This window comes from Stegodyphus dumicola, chromosome 3 (assembly GCF_044657685.1).
Source record: "Stegodyphus dumicola isolate Sdum_Otavi_A_Nest chromosome 3, ASM4465768v1".
Taxonomy (NCBI): domain Eukaryota; kingdom Metazoa; phylum Arthropoda; class Arachnida; order Araneae; family Eresidae; genus Stegodyphus; species Stegodyphus dumicola.
The window spans coordinates 233908102-233926417 of record NC_140770.1 but is presented as its reverse complement, the minus strand read 5'-3'; the positions used below and the strand labels follow the sequence as shown (position 1 = coordinate 233926417).

The following is an 18316-nucleotide window of genomic DNA, read 5'->3' as shown; positions in this document are numbered from 1 at the left end:
CTCTATGTTTTATATGTGCATTCATAAACACTGCTGTTATTTAGATTTGCTAACTAGCTTTTAAACAAATCTGATTTAATCATGTCCTCTTTAGTGGTTCACTTATCAGCTTTTATAACCATCTCTGGTAATGTTAAATTTCATTACGGAGTACACTCTCTAGTACTCTGGGACAGAATTAAGGACAAAGGAGGAATCAGATATTAGCTTGCTATAGTTGATCTATGTAAATAATGCAATGATGGCCAAAACTGCAAGTAAATGACCATACAGAGCCTAAGGACCTCTTCCTAATCTGCTCCCCAAATCGAAAAGATACCAATAGTAAGGAATTCTAAATCTTAAACCTTCCCCTCAGTTGTACGCAATAAAACCAGTCTAGGGGAGTAAGAAACTATTGTTACTTTCCTCACTATTTTATTAAGTCTTCTGCTTATAAGACATATATTACACAAAAAGAAGCTTTTATAATTGTCTTTTGCACAATAAAAACAAATGAAAAAGAATAAAATAAGATGTCAGGAGAGGGCTCTTCTGTTCTTTGGCATATTATGTAGGAAGGACAGAAAATAATCAGTTTTGTGAGAAATCAACTTAACCATTTTGATTTCCTAAATAAAGAACAGTTATTAAACCCAAGTCTAACAATGCCAACAATACTTTTCTAAATTCATTATTTTAAAAACTAGATTTATATCAGAGCTTGCAAATATAATACAAAAGATAATTTAAACACAATTTAGAAGTTACAAATAATTTCTTTTCAAAATTTAAATTTTTGCATTAGCACAAAGCATTATATAAATTTAATTTTGTGGCAAGTGGCCATCTCAGCATTACAGGAAATCTATTCTATTAGGAATGGTTAAATATATTTACCACAGCTTAAAAGGAATACAGTAACAATTCACTATTGGATACACACACCACAGGAATACACCCTAAGTTACAATAAAATGTAACAGTGTTGCCAAACAGTGCAAGGTAAAAGTTATGTTGCCAAATAACATTAAGAAACGTTAACAGAATTAAAAATTTAACACTTTCTTCAATTCTCCTGTCACAAGAATTTACAGAAGTATGATCAATCATATATATGAAAGTTATTCTGAAATTTTTGATGTATGTGCAGATAAGTGACAGGAAAAAAAAAAAAAAATAATAATGGTTAGATTTGAAAATATACGCTATTTTAGCCTAATATGCGATTTTTTATTGGCCAATTGCAAGTAGTTTAGCATAGTGTTTAGTTAGCAAAAAGAATAGGCAGAAGGAAAAATGGAGTTGACGTGAGAACATTAACGTGGTATGATTTTAAACAAGAAGAATGCATTCAACGTCTACAGTTCGCATTTTGGAAACAAAGGTCCATCTTGTACTACTATATTCATATGGTTTACAGAATTTCCCAGAGGTTATGGATGAAGAACACAGACAAAGGTTGTTGTCAGAAGTAATCCCAGTTAATGCATCTGCCATACAGAAAATGAACACCTACCAAATGATACAAATCCACCGCTACCAAATGATACAGATCTGCCGCTACTCTGCTACCAAATGATACATATCTGCTGCTACACTACTACCAAATGATACAGATCTGCTGCTACACCACTAGCAAATAATACAGATCCGCCACTATACATAAAATTATTCATGAAGACTTGCATATTTAAAAAAAAAAAAAAAAAAAAGTTTTCCTTTGGCTTCCCCATAATTCAACTGAGCACCAAAAAGAGGAGATGTCAGAAGCAGCAAGAAACCCTTAAATTACTCGAAGATAGTAACCACAATGAATGGTGTGACACACTTAATCTTTGGAAAATTCTCCTACACAAGTGCACTGATGCTGGAAGAGACTACTTTGAACACTCCTAAAATTTTCTAAGAGCAACTTTAAAAACTTGTGGGTATCTAAAAAATTTCACTTTGACCCTCATATTAGTGGTACCAAACTGCCAGCCTGAAGCAATTTTAGGCAGCCTGTGAAGACATTTTTATTATATATTTGTTGAAAATCCATTACTGCAAAGATTTCAAGATTTGAATTATTTGAAGTACAAGTTTATGTTATTTTCATTTTCATTAAAAAGGAACATGAATAACACACCACAAAATATACAAATGGAATTAATTAATTTGTAATGTGATATAAATATTATTCAAATATTTGATAAACATTTTTTTGTGCTTGTCAAAAAGTTAATAACTTTTGCATTACGAATAATTGCGTGTTAAGAAAAACATTTATATGTGGACAGCATATTTTCACAGTTGAGAATTAACAAGTAAAAAACCGACTTACTGATGAGCATCAACAATCCATGATGAAGATTTATACTAATTTCTCCTTAAGGCTACAAACATTATCAGAATTGTAATGCTATCAAGCTGTTATAGTAAGAAATAAAGAAATTCATAATTATTTACAAACATTTGCATTTTTATTTATGCATCGAAGAAAAATTGAATAAATAAGGGAAAGAGATTAGATTGTTAATATTTATTCTCAAGTTTTGTCCCATTTAATTTAATTAATTTTAAGTTTCTCTGAAAACTTAGCAGATGTTCATAACTTGTTTATTTTTATTTAAAACTAAAGTTTTTTAATGATTACTTAACCCTCTGAGCATTACGTTATTACTCTGAAGATTCAAAGTTCCCCAAAATGCCATGAATAAGTGGAATTTTTCAGATTATGATTCTAAAATCATCCTTTCATTTTGTACCTCAACTCCTGTTCTTCTGATATACATCCAGTGTGAAATCAGATATATCAGGATATGGCAGATATTTTCATACCTAACGAGTAAAAATGATATTCTTCAATACGGAATATCATGTCCATAAACCTTGGAGGGTTAACATGCTATAGCTATTTGAAAGAAATGTCAGTCTAAGAATTTAATATTCAGCCATTAATACATATGAATTACAAAATGTAACCAACAAAAATATCTTACAGATAACAAATTTTAGATCCCAGAGAGAAAATAAATATACATTTTAATTTTTTCCTTTGTTATATTATTATTATTGTTATTGAAGTATGTTTTCATAAATATTTAGTCCGTTAAAATAAAAAAAAAATTAAAAATATTTTCACAACAGCTGTTTTCAGATGGTGCACTTGGTGACATGCAATTTGAGTTTGAGACCACCGATATATACAAGAAAACTGAACTCATTATTTAATGGAAACAGCTTGAAAAATGGGACAGAACTTGAGAATAAATATTAATAATCTAATCTCTTTCTTTTATTAAATTTTTCTTCAATGTATAAAAAAATGAAAATATTTATTTGTAAATAATTATAAATTTCTATATTTCTTACTATAAAATGCACTTGATGGCATTTCAATTCTGATAAAGTTTGTAGCCTTAAGGAGAAATTAGTAGAAATCTTTATCATGCATTGTAGAATCTCATCAGTCAAGTAAGTTTTTTACTCATTAATTTTCAACTGTGAAAAAATGCTGTTCACATATAAATGTTTTCCTAAAGACACCGATTATTTTTAATGCAAAAGTTCATAAGTGAATGTATTAACTTTTTGACAAGTACGAAACAAAGTTTATCAAATATTTGAATACTTATATCACATTACATATCAATTAACTCCATTTGTATATTTTATGGTGTGTTAAAATTTAAAATGTAGCAATTCTATTAAAAAAATGTTAAGTAATGCAAATCTGTTAAAAAGCAACTCTTAACTAAAATTATTAAAAAAATAACAATAAAAAGTAAAATTTGAAAGCTTTCAGATTTTATATTACAGCCAAAAGGGATATTCTTTTTATTGTTTTGTATCTTACGTTTATTTATCAAATATCATATTCTTTGCACTTAAACCATAAAATTCAATTCAACAGCAATATCACAAAATATTTAAAAAGAGCATATCTTTAGAATTTCTGATAATACAGTTTCGCGCACTGGAGATAGAAATTTTTTTTCCCCCGTGCTGTGTTGCCATTGCTCGCTTTGAAATTGCAAAGTTTGTTAATCAAAAATTTGTTAAAGTTTTACAAAATATGAAAGAGATCAGGGCTTCTTAAGCTTTTTTCAGTCACGACCCCTTTTTAACACTGAGATGTTTTTCACGACCCCATAAGCATTGCACAAATCTGACAGATGTGCGAGTGAAACTGTCAATTTTTTCACTTGTACTGTAATATACTATTGCAGTTTTAAGTCATTAACTTTAACTTCTAATTTTAAGACATAGAACAATGTGAAAATTTTAAATAAGTAACAGATGAAATGACAGTGTCATGTGCAAAGCAAGTAAAATGAACATTTTTATTATAAAAAGAATGAGTTGAAATATTTTAGTTTTTTTCTTTGTCTGTATTGTCGTATCTTTATCTATTTTCAGATACATTGTGTAAGATTATTATAATAAGTTAAAGAAATATCAAAACTGTTAAAAATTTTGGCGTCTGCCTCTGCAGGTCCTGGGTGTCGTGATCCCCAGTTTAAGAAACTCTGAAATAGATAATAAAACAAATTCCAAATCTGGGCTTCCAGATGCCCATATTCGAGGGGAGGACTACGTTATTCAAAATTTTAAATATGCGAGAAACATACACTCATTCATGCAGATTCTTCATTATTTAATTTCTTCAAATACAATGCAGGGCTCTAATATTTGGTGGCAACAATTTGAAAAGTGAAATGCCATTTTATAGTGGATGATGCAAAGTGCCAAAACGAAATTAATAACCCTTCTCAAGGAAATTGTGCCTTTGGGCTAAAATGTATATTATCATATTTAAAAAAAAAATTAAGTAATGCAAATCTATTAAGTGCTCACACAAGAGTTTAATTTATCATGTTGAGCCTCTCCTTTAACTTTTCAAATTTTATTTTGGGATGTGTTTTCATAAAGGTATCTGCAAATTGTTCTTCAGATTTATCATATTTTATAGTGACAGATTTGCTTTCACATTTTTCACAAATAAAATGGTATCGGACATTAACACACTTCTTTGGGTTGAGTTTGTCAGGTATCAGGTATCTCTGCTAAGTAGCATTTTGTGCCAAATGCACCAAACTCAGTGCTTCCTAGCTCTATTTGTTTGGGTTGCCCACTTCATTTATAAAGTCTGAAAGGCCTTTAATAGAGCTTAGGTGTAGCTTATTCGTTATCAGAAGTTCAAGGTCAGTAGCCTATTCCTCCAATAAAGGTTTTTTAGGTTTGTTCTCAATAAGTATAGCCATCTTGGCCACCGTAAAAGCCTCCTGGAAGGTATAACCTTCAGGTGTCTCTCTTTTAGCAGTCTTTGGGGCTGCATTCTGCTCCATCCTTTGAGATTGCTTTTTTTCACCTTTCCCCTTGGGGTTTTCAGCCAAGTACCTTTGGTAATTTTCAATTCTCTGGCACGTTTCCTTTTTTGTGCTCTGGACATTCTCTGTTTTATTTTATTTAGAGAGGTAGTGATACTTTTAATAGCTTCCTGCCCTTCTCCAGATGCTGATTGAGTAATTTGAGGTCATTTCTACCTCACTCTTAATGCACTCTATGCATCTGTGAAACACAGGGCTTTGGATCAAATTAATAACACTCAATTATCAATGAAGAGAACACAGGGATAACATCTTTTTCATATATTCCGCTTTCATTACATGTAGGTGTTGATGCAACCACAATGTTTATTTCATACCAGTTGAAACTACAACATATTTAGCCTCAGTGGTGGAGGTACAAAAAGCTGATCAATTCCAGCTTCTTCAGATTACTTAACATTGTGAAGTTTAAACACATAACCAGAAGTTAATTTCACTGTGTCCACATCATCAGCAAAACCTGCATCCAATCCAACAAGATGACAAGTATCATTAGCTACTGGAGATGCTCTGTGTCAGTGCACCCGGCACTACACATCGTCTGAAGCACTTTTAAATGGCTTTCAAATATATTTCTACTATATTTTGTTGTAAATACAGTGCTCATAATTTTAGAGATATAGCAACATGGGCTGAGGTTATGTGCATGACTGCTGTTGAAGGGAAATGAGACTTGTAGTTGACTGTGGTAGTTTTGCCGAGACAGATAAGCATCGTTGTATTATACCGTAGCGTAGGGTTCAGTTGCTTCACACATGTCACCGTCGATCGACGCATAGATGACACCCATTTTTTGTTTGTTTAACAATAAACTTTTAAAGTAAACGATTCATACGTAAACAATTCTTGATTATTATACATTATATGTACAAGCATGAATAGGTAAGTCCGGCATTGTCTCCGCCGGATGAGAAAAAACAATCTCTGCATCACGAAAGAAATGGCGATCCTTTCCCGCCAAAAAAAATCGGACCGTCCCGTCCGACAACCAGGGTGCAAAGTCCTCTTCGCTCCCCTCGTCTTCCTGTTCGTCCTTTCTCCTTCCGTCCAACGAACCACCTGCTCCGTCAGACTAATTATTCTGCTGGCTAGGCTTTTCTTTCTCCTTCTCAGGTTATGGGCACTACAAGACTGAATGAAGAGGTTGGAGCTTTATCTTCATCATTGTATGCTTGTACAGCAGACTACATGATTGGAGTAAGTTGGGAGAATTTCTTACATCAAAACAATCAGTAAATATAATTCACCAGCCAGCAGTTGCTGGTGCTTCAGTATTCTGGCATTTACATTTTTTCTATTATGTTGGTGCTACTAATATACACTTTTCTTGAGTCAGTCTCTAGTTGGTCAGGTGGATGCACATTTGTACAGTTCATATTGCTATACAGACAGGAACAAACTAACACATGCTTTATAAAACTTGTTTTCATGTGCTTGTTATCTCATAGCAATATTTATCATTTGGAATAGTTTACTATAGCTTTTGAATGTTTCTTTCATACGAAAATCCATCTTGCTAAATTAGATTTATAAGAAAATTATAACAGAAGTTTTAATTATAAGATGAAACTTCTCAAGCCAGACCTTTGTCAAAGGATTAAAAAAAAAAAAAAAAAAAAAAAAAAGGGGGGGGGGTGAAGACATTCTTTTTTTTTTTTTTTTTTTTTTTTTGAGATAAATGGGAAATTATGTACTTTTGTAATGTTGTTTGCACTATAACTGTATATTTAATTTGTAATAATCTAAAAAAGATTGCATATCCTCTCCCCTTAAGGCTGGAAAGTTTATTAAAATCAAAATGCTATGAAGTGCCAAATCATAAAATTATATAAGGAAGTTTACAGTTACTTATACATATATTCACATATATATTGTTGTGTGCTTATGGGTTTGTAATGCATTGAATGCACACAGAATTGATGATAGTTTAATAAAATTTATTTTCCAAAAAGAAACACTGCTGTTTTGGAGCTTTCCACAAAAGCACATATACAGCATTTCTCAGTATAACACACTACAATCGGTAGTTACCAAATTAAGTACAAACAATGCAAAGCGCATCTAAAGAGCAAAGCTTGCATGATCTCTCAGTATTCCACAATCAATCAGCTTAGATGAACTAAAAACTGACGCTCACTCCAGTCTGATATAGTTTTCTCCCGGCTATTGAGAAATCACTGGTTACCTTCCATTTCTTGAAATTACAGGAAGGCATAAATGGTTAAAGTGCATTTTATATCAGTTAATGAGATTTGTCTTTACATTTTTCTTTTTTTCAGTAAAATATTGTTATGTTTTTCTTTTCTGACACCAGTTGTTACATTATTTTCTCCTTCACGTTTGTATGGGTTTGTGTTGATTTGGAGTGAATTACGACGACACTACTTGATGCAGTATCAAAACATGCTTTATTGGCCGGTATTAATCAGGACAGCTCCAAAGTCACGTTTTACAGTTGTCGAGGATCTACTACACTCTCACTGGAACAATCAGCGACACAGCCTTCAGGTTATCAGGCTATAACGGTGGAGACAGCTTCACTGCAATGCATCAGAGTACAGCTCCCGACTCTGCTCGGTCGTTCTCGGAACTCCACGTACTCTCGAGACTCCACGCTACAACTTGCGATGCACTCAACGACATACAGAGCACAGCTCCTGACTCTTTGGTTTAGTCGTTTCCGAACCTTAACACACTCTCTCGACGATGCACTAACAGCGATATAAGAGACTCTTTTGATGCACTCAACGACCCACTCGGCACTCGCTGCCCGTCTGCTAACTCGATAGACTCCACACGGACTGATTAACTCGAGACTAACTATCTCGCACTCTAGACGAAACACACACTGACTCGCCCTCTCGACGAGGTACTCACTAACTGACTGCGGGCCGGCAGGGTTTATATAGCTATCAGTTTGTGTTCGTGAACATTCTGGGCTAAACCGAGAAGAATTCGTTCCAGAACGTTCTTTATCCGTCCATGGTATACTGCCATGGTATATTTTGTCGCCAAATGTGGCAACCCTGCCTTCCTTGCCATGTGATGGCAACCCTAAACCTGCCTTGCGGGGAAGCCATCTTACCGTGCCTGTATATTTCATAAAAATATTTTGTTTTCCTATTTCAGTTCTGGTTAAAAAATCATTTTTATGATCTTTAAGTCAATCAGTGATGTAATTAAACTAAATTAAATAATAAAACATTTTCTTATGATGTCTAAGTAATAAATTATGCTTAATTGTTAATGCTTCAGAACTGCTAGCATAGAGTTTAATATTTCTAAATATTAATTTCCATACAATGTAATTTATCTTTTATAAGAAATGGTTAAAGCAAATTTAAGGGGCAAATATAGTTAGTTATAGAGAAATATAGAAAGAATTTTAAAGAAGATTTTAAAAGGAACTATTTAAATTTGAAAAATTTTGCAAAGACAATAATGAAGGCTATAAATACAAAGAAAGATAGAATTAGGATTCAGCACCGAGACTCATTTCGGACTCTATATGATTTTTCTTATATATATATATATATATATATATAATTGAAAAAGAAAATGTAAAGCGAACTGGTAATTAGACGAAAGACCTATCTGGTCTCAAAAACTTTTGCGCATAATGCTGCAAAAAGATTTGAAAGAATAGTAGTAGGTAGGAACATTGCAGCAACCTTGCTCAAAAGTTACCTGGAGCTGTGGCTCCACAAAATGTTGTAACATAGTACTACATAAACAATAAGAAATTTGCCTGGTAAAACTGGAAAAACTGTATAAGCGCGATAAAACTGCCAAATTTTAGTGCTGGAAGACTTGCTATTGCACGAAAAAATTAATTAATCTGACCGTTGTGTAATGTGAAAAGTTAACTCACATGAAAAAAGATGGACAGAAAAAAATATATTATATATTAGGAAGTTACAAAAAACATGGATTATAAATGTCAATATATAAAATGCCTATACACAAAAAAATAAAATTAAAATTGCCAATATATAATATGCCAATACATAAAAATTAAAAAATATAATAAAGACTCAAAAAGCATAAAAAACTAGCTACAAAAACAATAATCAAATAGCGGAAAAATGGTATATTAGCCCACTCGTACTCTCAGTTGGCTTTTCAAGGGAAAAAAACTGTTCTACGAAATAGGCTAAATACCATTACACGTTTCGCCGAAACAGACCATTGAAGCTCTTGTTTAATGCGAAAAAAACTTTTTACAAAAGTATATTAGTATTTCCGAAAAAATTCTTTTGGAATAAATCCTTTTTAGTAGCTCCACTGCTTTGCCTCTTTTTCCCGACGCGTCTGCTGAAAAACACAGGTGTCAAAGGCTATTATGATTCCGAGCGATGTAAAATCAAAATATAAATCAAAGTAGAAAAATAATAAATTAAAATAAATAGCGGTCTGCTATTAGTCAAAATACACATCAACGTACGGGTTGGTCCTTTACCTTAAAGACTTTAACTTTTATTAGAAGAAAGGTGCTGTAAACAGATAAAAATGTAATCGACACTGTAAGTAAAAAAAATGTAATCGACATTGTAAGTAAAAAAATGTATTCAATTTAGTAAGTAAAAACGTCGCAGGGTCTTATTAGGACCAAAAAACTTATACAAAAAATGAAAAAACTGACCTGAGAGGTTCCGTCCTTAGCTTCCGGAAAAATTTTTGGAAAAGGGCGCAAGATCCCTTCTTGTTCAAACCAACCTTCCTTATCGTACAATGACGTCATCGTGCGAAGCTAATAAAACTGAAGAGGCCAATGGGCTGAGAGAGAAAGTTGGCGGGTCCCCCTCTTTTTTACAGAAGGGGGTGACAAATGAGAAAAGACACGGAAAGAACTCAAAATGGCGTCAGTCAAGTTGTAGGAAGAACAAAACTGTTAAAAATAAGTGAAAATGGCTAATTCAGTTAAAATTACTTAGTTTTGGCCACAAAAGAAAGCGTAAATTGGAAAATAATCATCTGTTAATAAAAGTCATTCTTCAAGCTAGAGGGCTGTCAAGCTACTATGAAAAATGAAAAGGCCTGATTTTGTTAATAAAAGTAGAGTCTGGCCTTCTAAGTAATTTAAAACTATTACATAATAGTATTAAAGTAGAGTGCCAAAAACTTTGGAGGAAAGTAAATGTTTGTAGAAGAATTAACTGTACATTTATACAATTTTTACATTAGATAATCTGAATTAGCCATCCATCATCTGCCCTCCAATAGGCTTTAAGCAGAAAATTTCATTATCCCAAACTAATTATCTAAAAATTGGTAAGGCTAATGCCAGCTTTTTTTAAAGTATTTTTAATTATTTTCTTAGGAATTTGGTTATTTTTCAAAGTTGTGACGAAGTAAAGTACTTCTTCTTGTAAGTTTTCTGTTGCATTACAGATCCTTTTTATTCTAAGAAGCTGTGAAAAAATTGTGTTAATGATGATTCTTTTGGAAATATTAGAATTCCAGTTTGTTAACTTCAGTGTAGAAAAAGTGAATTCTCTCCTCTTGTTGTAGACTTTAATAAAATTGTAATCAATGATATTAAGGTAAAGGTATACTATATTATTTTGCACCGTATTTGTTTTATTTAGCTTTAAGCTAGTTGGGTAGATATTAGCTGCTTCTATTTTGTTATGGTTGTTAATGGCTATGATATCATCAATGTAATGATAAATGTGTTGAAAAAATTTTTGTTCTGCTACATCCAGAGATCGGACAAATGTCAATTCTCTTGTGAAAAGGAATAATTCGCAGACGGAGCTCGAAAAATTTCCACCCATTGGGATCCCTTGTATTTGTTTAAAAATACAATTGTTAAAGAGAATATAATTATTGAAAAGCATGCTCGTAAGAAAAAGTTGCCATTTTTCGTTATCAATTATTGTAGAAATCTGAGGAATTATATCTGCTTGAGCAAGTAAGCTGGTATAAATTTCCTCAAGCGGTAAGGTAGTATAAAGGTTTTTGAAATCGTAGCATTGTATATGGTCGATTTTAATTGAATTAATTGTCTTAACTACGAGTTCGTTACTTGAAATCATCCAGTTGCAATGCAGATCTTGAAAATCATAGTTATTAATCAGGTCACGTATTAAACGAAGTTTTTTTGCAAAAAGATAATCTATTTCTTTAAGATAACTTTTGGTACTATTGGCAATGAACCTGAATTTAATAGGTGACTTATGAAATTTTGGAAGGGCATAGAGATTTGCGAATCTGTTATTATATTTCCATGGATGTATCTTAAGTCTTTTATGTAGTGCGTTAAATTTATTGATAAGAATTTTGGTGTTGGTGGTAATTTTTTGGTAAGTGCCATTACTATTTAGTTCTTTGTGCAGAAGGTCGAAATAAAACTTTTTTCAGAGAACACTAAAATTGTTGCTAGCTTTGTCAATTTTTGTAATGATAAAATTATCTTGTAGTTTGTTGATTAGATCAAAGAGTCGTTTCTTATTGTGTAGAGAGTTGAAAGAAGGTGCCTTGAAGAGTGAATGTTGAAATTCTGTAATCAGTGCAGCTTTCCATTCAAGAAATGTGGTAGTAGGTAAATTGGATTTATTACTAGCAAACATGATAAATTTATCAAGATCTTGATTGAATTGTCTGAGGCAAAGATGTTTATTGATTCTAAAAGTAGGACGAAATTTGGTGCCAAGTTGTAAAAGGTCTCATAATTCTAAGTCTTCAATGATGTTGAGATCTCCTGTTATCACATGTTGGTGGAAAGGATCGACATATTTTTGGTAAAGAGCCTGTTGGCAATGACACATGCGATTTTCTTGAATTTCATGGTGGTTGATAACTAGTTGACCTAAGTTCTTTTAAATTTAAAGCAGGGCTTAATTTGGAGTTATTGTTCAGGAAGCAAGTGTTGATATTTTTTGAAAATGTTAGGTATTTTTAGTTGATCGTAAGAAGGGTGTTTGAATTGTACCGTACAAAACAGTTTTTTGTGAAAAAAATTGCTATTTTTTAGCTTAAAATTGCAGAAGTCTATAATTAAGTCTTTTATGATTTGTAAACAGCTAAAATTTTCATTTACAACTTTAATTAGATTCCACAAGGTAACATTCTTAAATGTATGTAGAAGTTTTATGGCATTCTTAGCAAATTCATTATGTTCAAGGAAGGAATGAAGATTTTTAATTATTAAATTCAGATCTTGAGTAGAAAAATTTTTTTTGTGTTTGGAATCACCTCCTCTGGTACCTCTGGTTGTTATACTGCTAAAAAATCTGAATTGTCCATGTATTGAGACTTCTGTCTGTCTGTTGGTGGTATGACTCAGATAAGCATTCAGTCCGTAAGGGTAAAGTGACATTTTTTGAAGCATGTATAAGGATTCCTTAAAAAGTCTAAGTTTAGTATTCGGTACAATATCAAGCACAGTAATTTCTATGTTATCAAAATTATGCATATTATAATGCTCGAGAATAGCTGTATGCTGATTATTTTTTGTGAGATTATTGCTATTATTTTTAAATTTTTTAATTTGAGATCTATGGTTATTAATTCTGAGGTTGAGATGGTTTTTTGTCTGACCTATATACGTGAGAGAACATTCTTTACAGGTGATTAAGTAGATACAATTGAAAGTCTTTCATAGTGATTGTGTCTTATTAGTATTGGTGGGAAGTGGAGTAGCATTAGCCTTACAAGTTTTACAAAGCTTGTTGCTTCATTTAATTATCTCTATATGATTGATCAGAGCCTGTTAATGAAAGTAAAGAGGGAGCTAGCCTGCTTTACAGTGTTTTTTGGAAGGAAGACTAACCTATCGTGAAAGTGGAACTGTAAACAGTATCCGGTAACTTAAAAGCTGAAGCTTGGAAAGTGAAATTGAAACACACTTAAACAATCAAACTTATTAAACTTTCAGCGCTCGAGGCTGCTAAAAAGAATATTAATTGAAAAAGAAAATGTAAAGCGAACTGGTAATTACACGAAAGACGTAAATGGTCTCAAAAACTTTTGCGCATAATGCTGCAAAAAGATTTGAAAGAATAGTAGTAGATATGTCATAATAAAAGCAAAGGAAAAGACGGAACACTATAGATGCGTGATTAGACCCATATTGAAGAAGAATTTGATTGCGTAGTATGCTAGTAATGCTAACTTGGTAATATCTAAAGAACTTGGCAGTTGAGGCAGTTTTAATTCCATTTTTATTGGCAACTGATATTTGTGGCCACAATCACTTGGCACTCTAGTCGTGCCTTTCCACAGATTTACATTTTTGATATTGTTGAGATAGAAAGCAAGCCAGCGAAATTACATCTTAGCACAATAGAAGCTGAGGTGCATAGTTATGAAGGATGGAAGCACGCGAAGAGAAAAGTTTTTGTTTGCAATTTGGTGATTGGTCAAGAGGCATCTGCATTAGCAGTTACGTAAGATCGCATGATTAATTTGAATGACGCAATGCAGAGAAGTTATTACGATTTTAGAATAAAGAAGAGGAATTAATGTTTTATAGTTTAATCTATAATTTTGATTCATATATTTTTATCTTACATATATATTTACTAAATAATATTGATTAATTGATTATATTATCTCCTAAGTTTAATTATAGTAAGATTATCTTAAAAGAGTGAATTCATACTACACTCATATCCATAAATTAAGGATAATGCAAAATCAGACAAAGGAAGAGATAGAAGCAAAACAAATTTGACTCATTTGTAAAGCTTATTTATTAAACAAAAGGTAAAGAGCAAAAAAAGATGATATATGTTTGATATTATAAAAAAATTAGCAATTTTTTCTCCCTACAGCAAATTAGCAAAAAAAAAAAAAAAAAAAAAAAAAAAAAAAAAAAAACTATTTACAAAAAACCAATATTACATGGTTGGTTATGATTGTTAATACATTATATGTCTCCCAGATGATACAATACAGTCCATACAACGCCTAGGCACTCTGTGTATCAAATTATCGATCTGATCTTGGGGGATATAACACCACTCAAAAAGCAATGCTCTCCGAAGTTCCGGTAGACATGTAGGAGGAGGTTCACGGGCTGCAACTTGTCAGCCAAGCATGTCCCACACGTGCTCTACTGGATTCAAGTCCGGTGAGAATGCTGGCCAGTCCATATGGGTGATAGCCTCCGATTGAAGGCATTCGCTTACGATGTTTGCACGGTGAGGACAGGGGTTGTCATCCATAAACACAAATTGTGCGCCCATGGCATCACGAAACAACCATACATGTTGTTCCAGAATGACGTCCTGATAGATTTGGCTTGTCATGGTTCCAATTTGAACACGCAGGTCAGTTCTGGAACCCAGAATAATTCCACCCCAAACGAGCACTCCTGCACCACCGTAACGGTGTCGTTCAATGATGTTTTCTTGGTGGTAACGGGTACCTGGAGCTCTCTATATGAAAGTCCGGCGAGAATCAGACTGCAAGCTAAACCTGGTCTCGTCGGATAACATCACACAAGCCCAGTGTTGTGGTGTCCACAATGCATGCTCTCTACTCCAGGCTAACCGCAGGCGGCAGTGAGTTGCAGTAAGTGGAACACATCTGACAGCTCTACGAGCATATAGACCAATCTGCCCTAAGCGTCTGTCTGTCCACGGCGTGCCTTGAAATTGTCGTACCAGTGGCTGAAGAGAGCTGACAAGACAGGTCTGAGGCTGTGCTCCGCCTGTTTCTTTTGGCAGTAACTGCCAAATACCGGTCCTCATTCGGCGTTGTAACTCTGGGGTGACCTGTGCTGTAACGTCTACTCACATTACCATCATCTTGGAATCGTTGCCAAAGCCTGGAGATGACATTCTGGGCAATTCCAAGTTCGTCTGATACTTCCAGTTGAGTACGCCCACATTCCAAACGGCTGATAATTCTACCACGTAACAAATCATCCAAATGCGTTCTTTGTGTCATAACTATTCGGTTATTGCACTGAAATGCTTATAAAGTGCCTGCGAACACTTTTACTTCTTAGCCTGTATTCCTTATATATCACTCTCTTACACTCTCATCATTGTGACGTACCATCGGTGTCATCTGGTTACTTCCTGAAATTTGCATATGATTCTTGAAATTGTGTGTAGTAATTTTACAGGTGATATATTTATTTTAGAGTTCGATTTATGCGTGACTCCGAATTATCCTAAATTTACGGACATGAGTGTCCGTAAATTTAGGATAATTCGGAGTTATATTTTGAAAGATGTTTTGAAGTAACTTGAAAGTAAAATGTTAAAAATGTTTTAACGGGGACTGGAATTAAATCATGAATAACAAAGTTTCAATTGTAAAAGGAATAAGTTAAAGGCAAGAATTAAATTAAATGCATGTAATCATTGTCATTGATCGGAAATTAGTTGACTTTTCAAGGGGTATATATATATATATATATATATATATTTATTTTCTCTCGCCAGTCCCTTTTTTTTATCATACAGCCGGCTAGGAGGATCGGGCAATGCCCTTATAATGATAATGATAGTTATAGTTACATCTGAGATTAATTACAGTTATTCAATTTCAGTATCAATTATAGTTATATGGGGATCAGATTAAAATGTCACCAAACTTGGTGACGAAATTAGTTGCCAAAACCATTGCCAGCTTGGCATTGTCTTGCCAATTTAACAAGATAGGAATTTACATCAATGTTAACCCTCCAGGCGGCAAGGCCGTATATATGCGTTCGAAAATAATGGCTCGCATAGCGACAAGGCAGCATATATGCGTCCAAATATTTTGGTCCTCATGGCGGCAAGGCAGCATATATACGTAAACCTAAATTTTGGCACGAAACGGCAAAGCAGCATATATACGGCCTGTCTCAGAATGCCCTGCCCTCACTGCTCTTAATGTAAACTGACAGGTGATAATTTTTCTCTGCGGGAGGTAATTGAGGAGAGGAAACTATCTATTCGCTAGGGGCAAATGGGTTTTATCGTTAGGTTTTGAATAACAGTTCGAAATAAATAGCTCGTTCAAAACTTCCAGCTGTTCTGTGCTTATACCAGCTATAGTAAACTTAAATGTTTATATATAAATGTAAAGAGAATTTTCATTTTCCAGCCTAATTATTCTCCAAATTTTAGATGCAGTTTGGCAAAATGTAATTGGAATTAAAATTAAAATGGCAAGAAACTGCAACAATATTTTGAAATATGTGATTTCAATTATATTGCAATTGTAATTAGCTTCGCAATTACAATTAGAAAGTAAGTACTTTTTAAATGCAACAATAATGTATGCAATTGCATTTTAATTCTTAAGTCTTACAATTACAATGCAATGATAATCACAAACATTATAATTATATAATCTAATTACAATTAAAAATTTTATTGCATCTAATCACAACTACGGTAATATTAGCTAATTACAATGTAATTTTAACTGCAATTGCAGTTGGTAATTATAACTACGTAATTAGGAAAGTAAGTGTCTCTGATAATTAGAACTACTTAACATAGTGAAATTATGATCATAATTGTAATTCTAAGTGTAGTATGCAATTGTAATAAAATTATGCAATTACTAAGTAGTTATAGTTAAAAAGTAGCTGTTTTTTTAATTACAATTACAATTTACGTAATTTCATTTAAATTACAATTACTCTATATTTGTGAAATCCAATTTTATATTCAATGCAACTGCAATCATATAATCTAATTACAATTAGACTGTCATTGTAACTCCAGTAAGTAATTATAATAATGTAATTAGGATAGCAATTGTTTCTGATAAAAGCAGTTACGTAGCCCAGGAAAATCATGATTTTAATTGCAAATGTAATTGCAGAATGCAATTGAAAACACATAGTAATTGGAATAATATTATGCAATTATCTTGTAATTACAATGTAACAATTTTTAATTACATATACAATTTACTCATATGCATTTTAATTATAATTGCATTTTAATTGTGAAATCTAATTGAATAAACAGTATAACTGTAATTATATAATCTAATAAAATTACAATGCAATTGTAATGACCTCTTAATTAAAATTGCGCAGCAGATGATTGTAACTATTTAATCAGAAAAACAACTGCCCCTTATAATTTCAGTGACATAAGCTAAGGAAATTGTGATAATTTTTGAAAATTACAGTCAATAATATTATATTCGAAATGTTTCTGCATTTTGGATAATGAGTTTTTAAATAATACAACGGGATAATCACCTATAAGAAAAATATTAATATTTTCTGTCATGTCTTCTGAATCATCTTACATATATTGTAGTTTGTGGTACCAGCATAAATAGGAGTTTATTTAAAGGGAATATTTTATATAGACCAAAATGCACATAACGTTAGTAAGCAAATATGTATGTTTATGATCTTCGATATACATGTGAACTTAAATTACAAGATTAAGGGAAAGCAAGCAAAGAGTTTATGCCAGTGCAAAGGGATGTTTTCGCAAAGGATTTGTTACGGGACGCTTGTCTTGTTTACATTACACAAGAAATAAATCATAAAAATTACATTTATCCTTTTCTTTTCAGAAAGGTTTGGTTTGGTTTATTTAATTATGGCAAAGCACACTAGAGCTATCTGCCTATGAGGAGGGATGCCTTCGTGGAGGACTTTTTAAGGGAAACTGGCTCGTATACACGTTACACAAGGGGAAAACCACGAAAACACCCATGCAGCCAGCCCGTTCGCGAGATTCGAACATTGGACCGAACTACCAGTGTTCAGCGACTTTACCGCTCGGCCGCTGGTGGGCCTCTTTTCAGAAAGGAGATCATCAAGGACTAAACTAAGCCTCATAATTTTATCCAACCTATTGCTTTAGCTGGTAAAAAAAGGATTCTGATCAGCAATCAGTATGCTTAATTGCTGTGTGTATTAGACATTTTACTAAATCCATTTATTATGAATTACCGCCCAGACAGTAAAGCGGTTCATGACTCTGGTTGCTGTACCGAAGAGCCTGGTTCGAATCCCGGATAGGGCATGAATGTAATTTCTT

At 32.9% G+C, this 18316-nt stretch overlaps 1 protein-coding gene across 2 annotated transcripts in view; it reads right to left on the bottom strand.

Moving 5' to 3' along the window:
• Positions 1 to 18316, bottom strand: part of LOC118205523 (protein O-glucosyltransferase 2-like) — a 77183-nt gene that overhangs the window by 30917 nt on the left and 27950 nt on the right. The gene's annotated exons all lie outside the window — the stretch shown is intronic.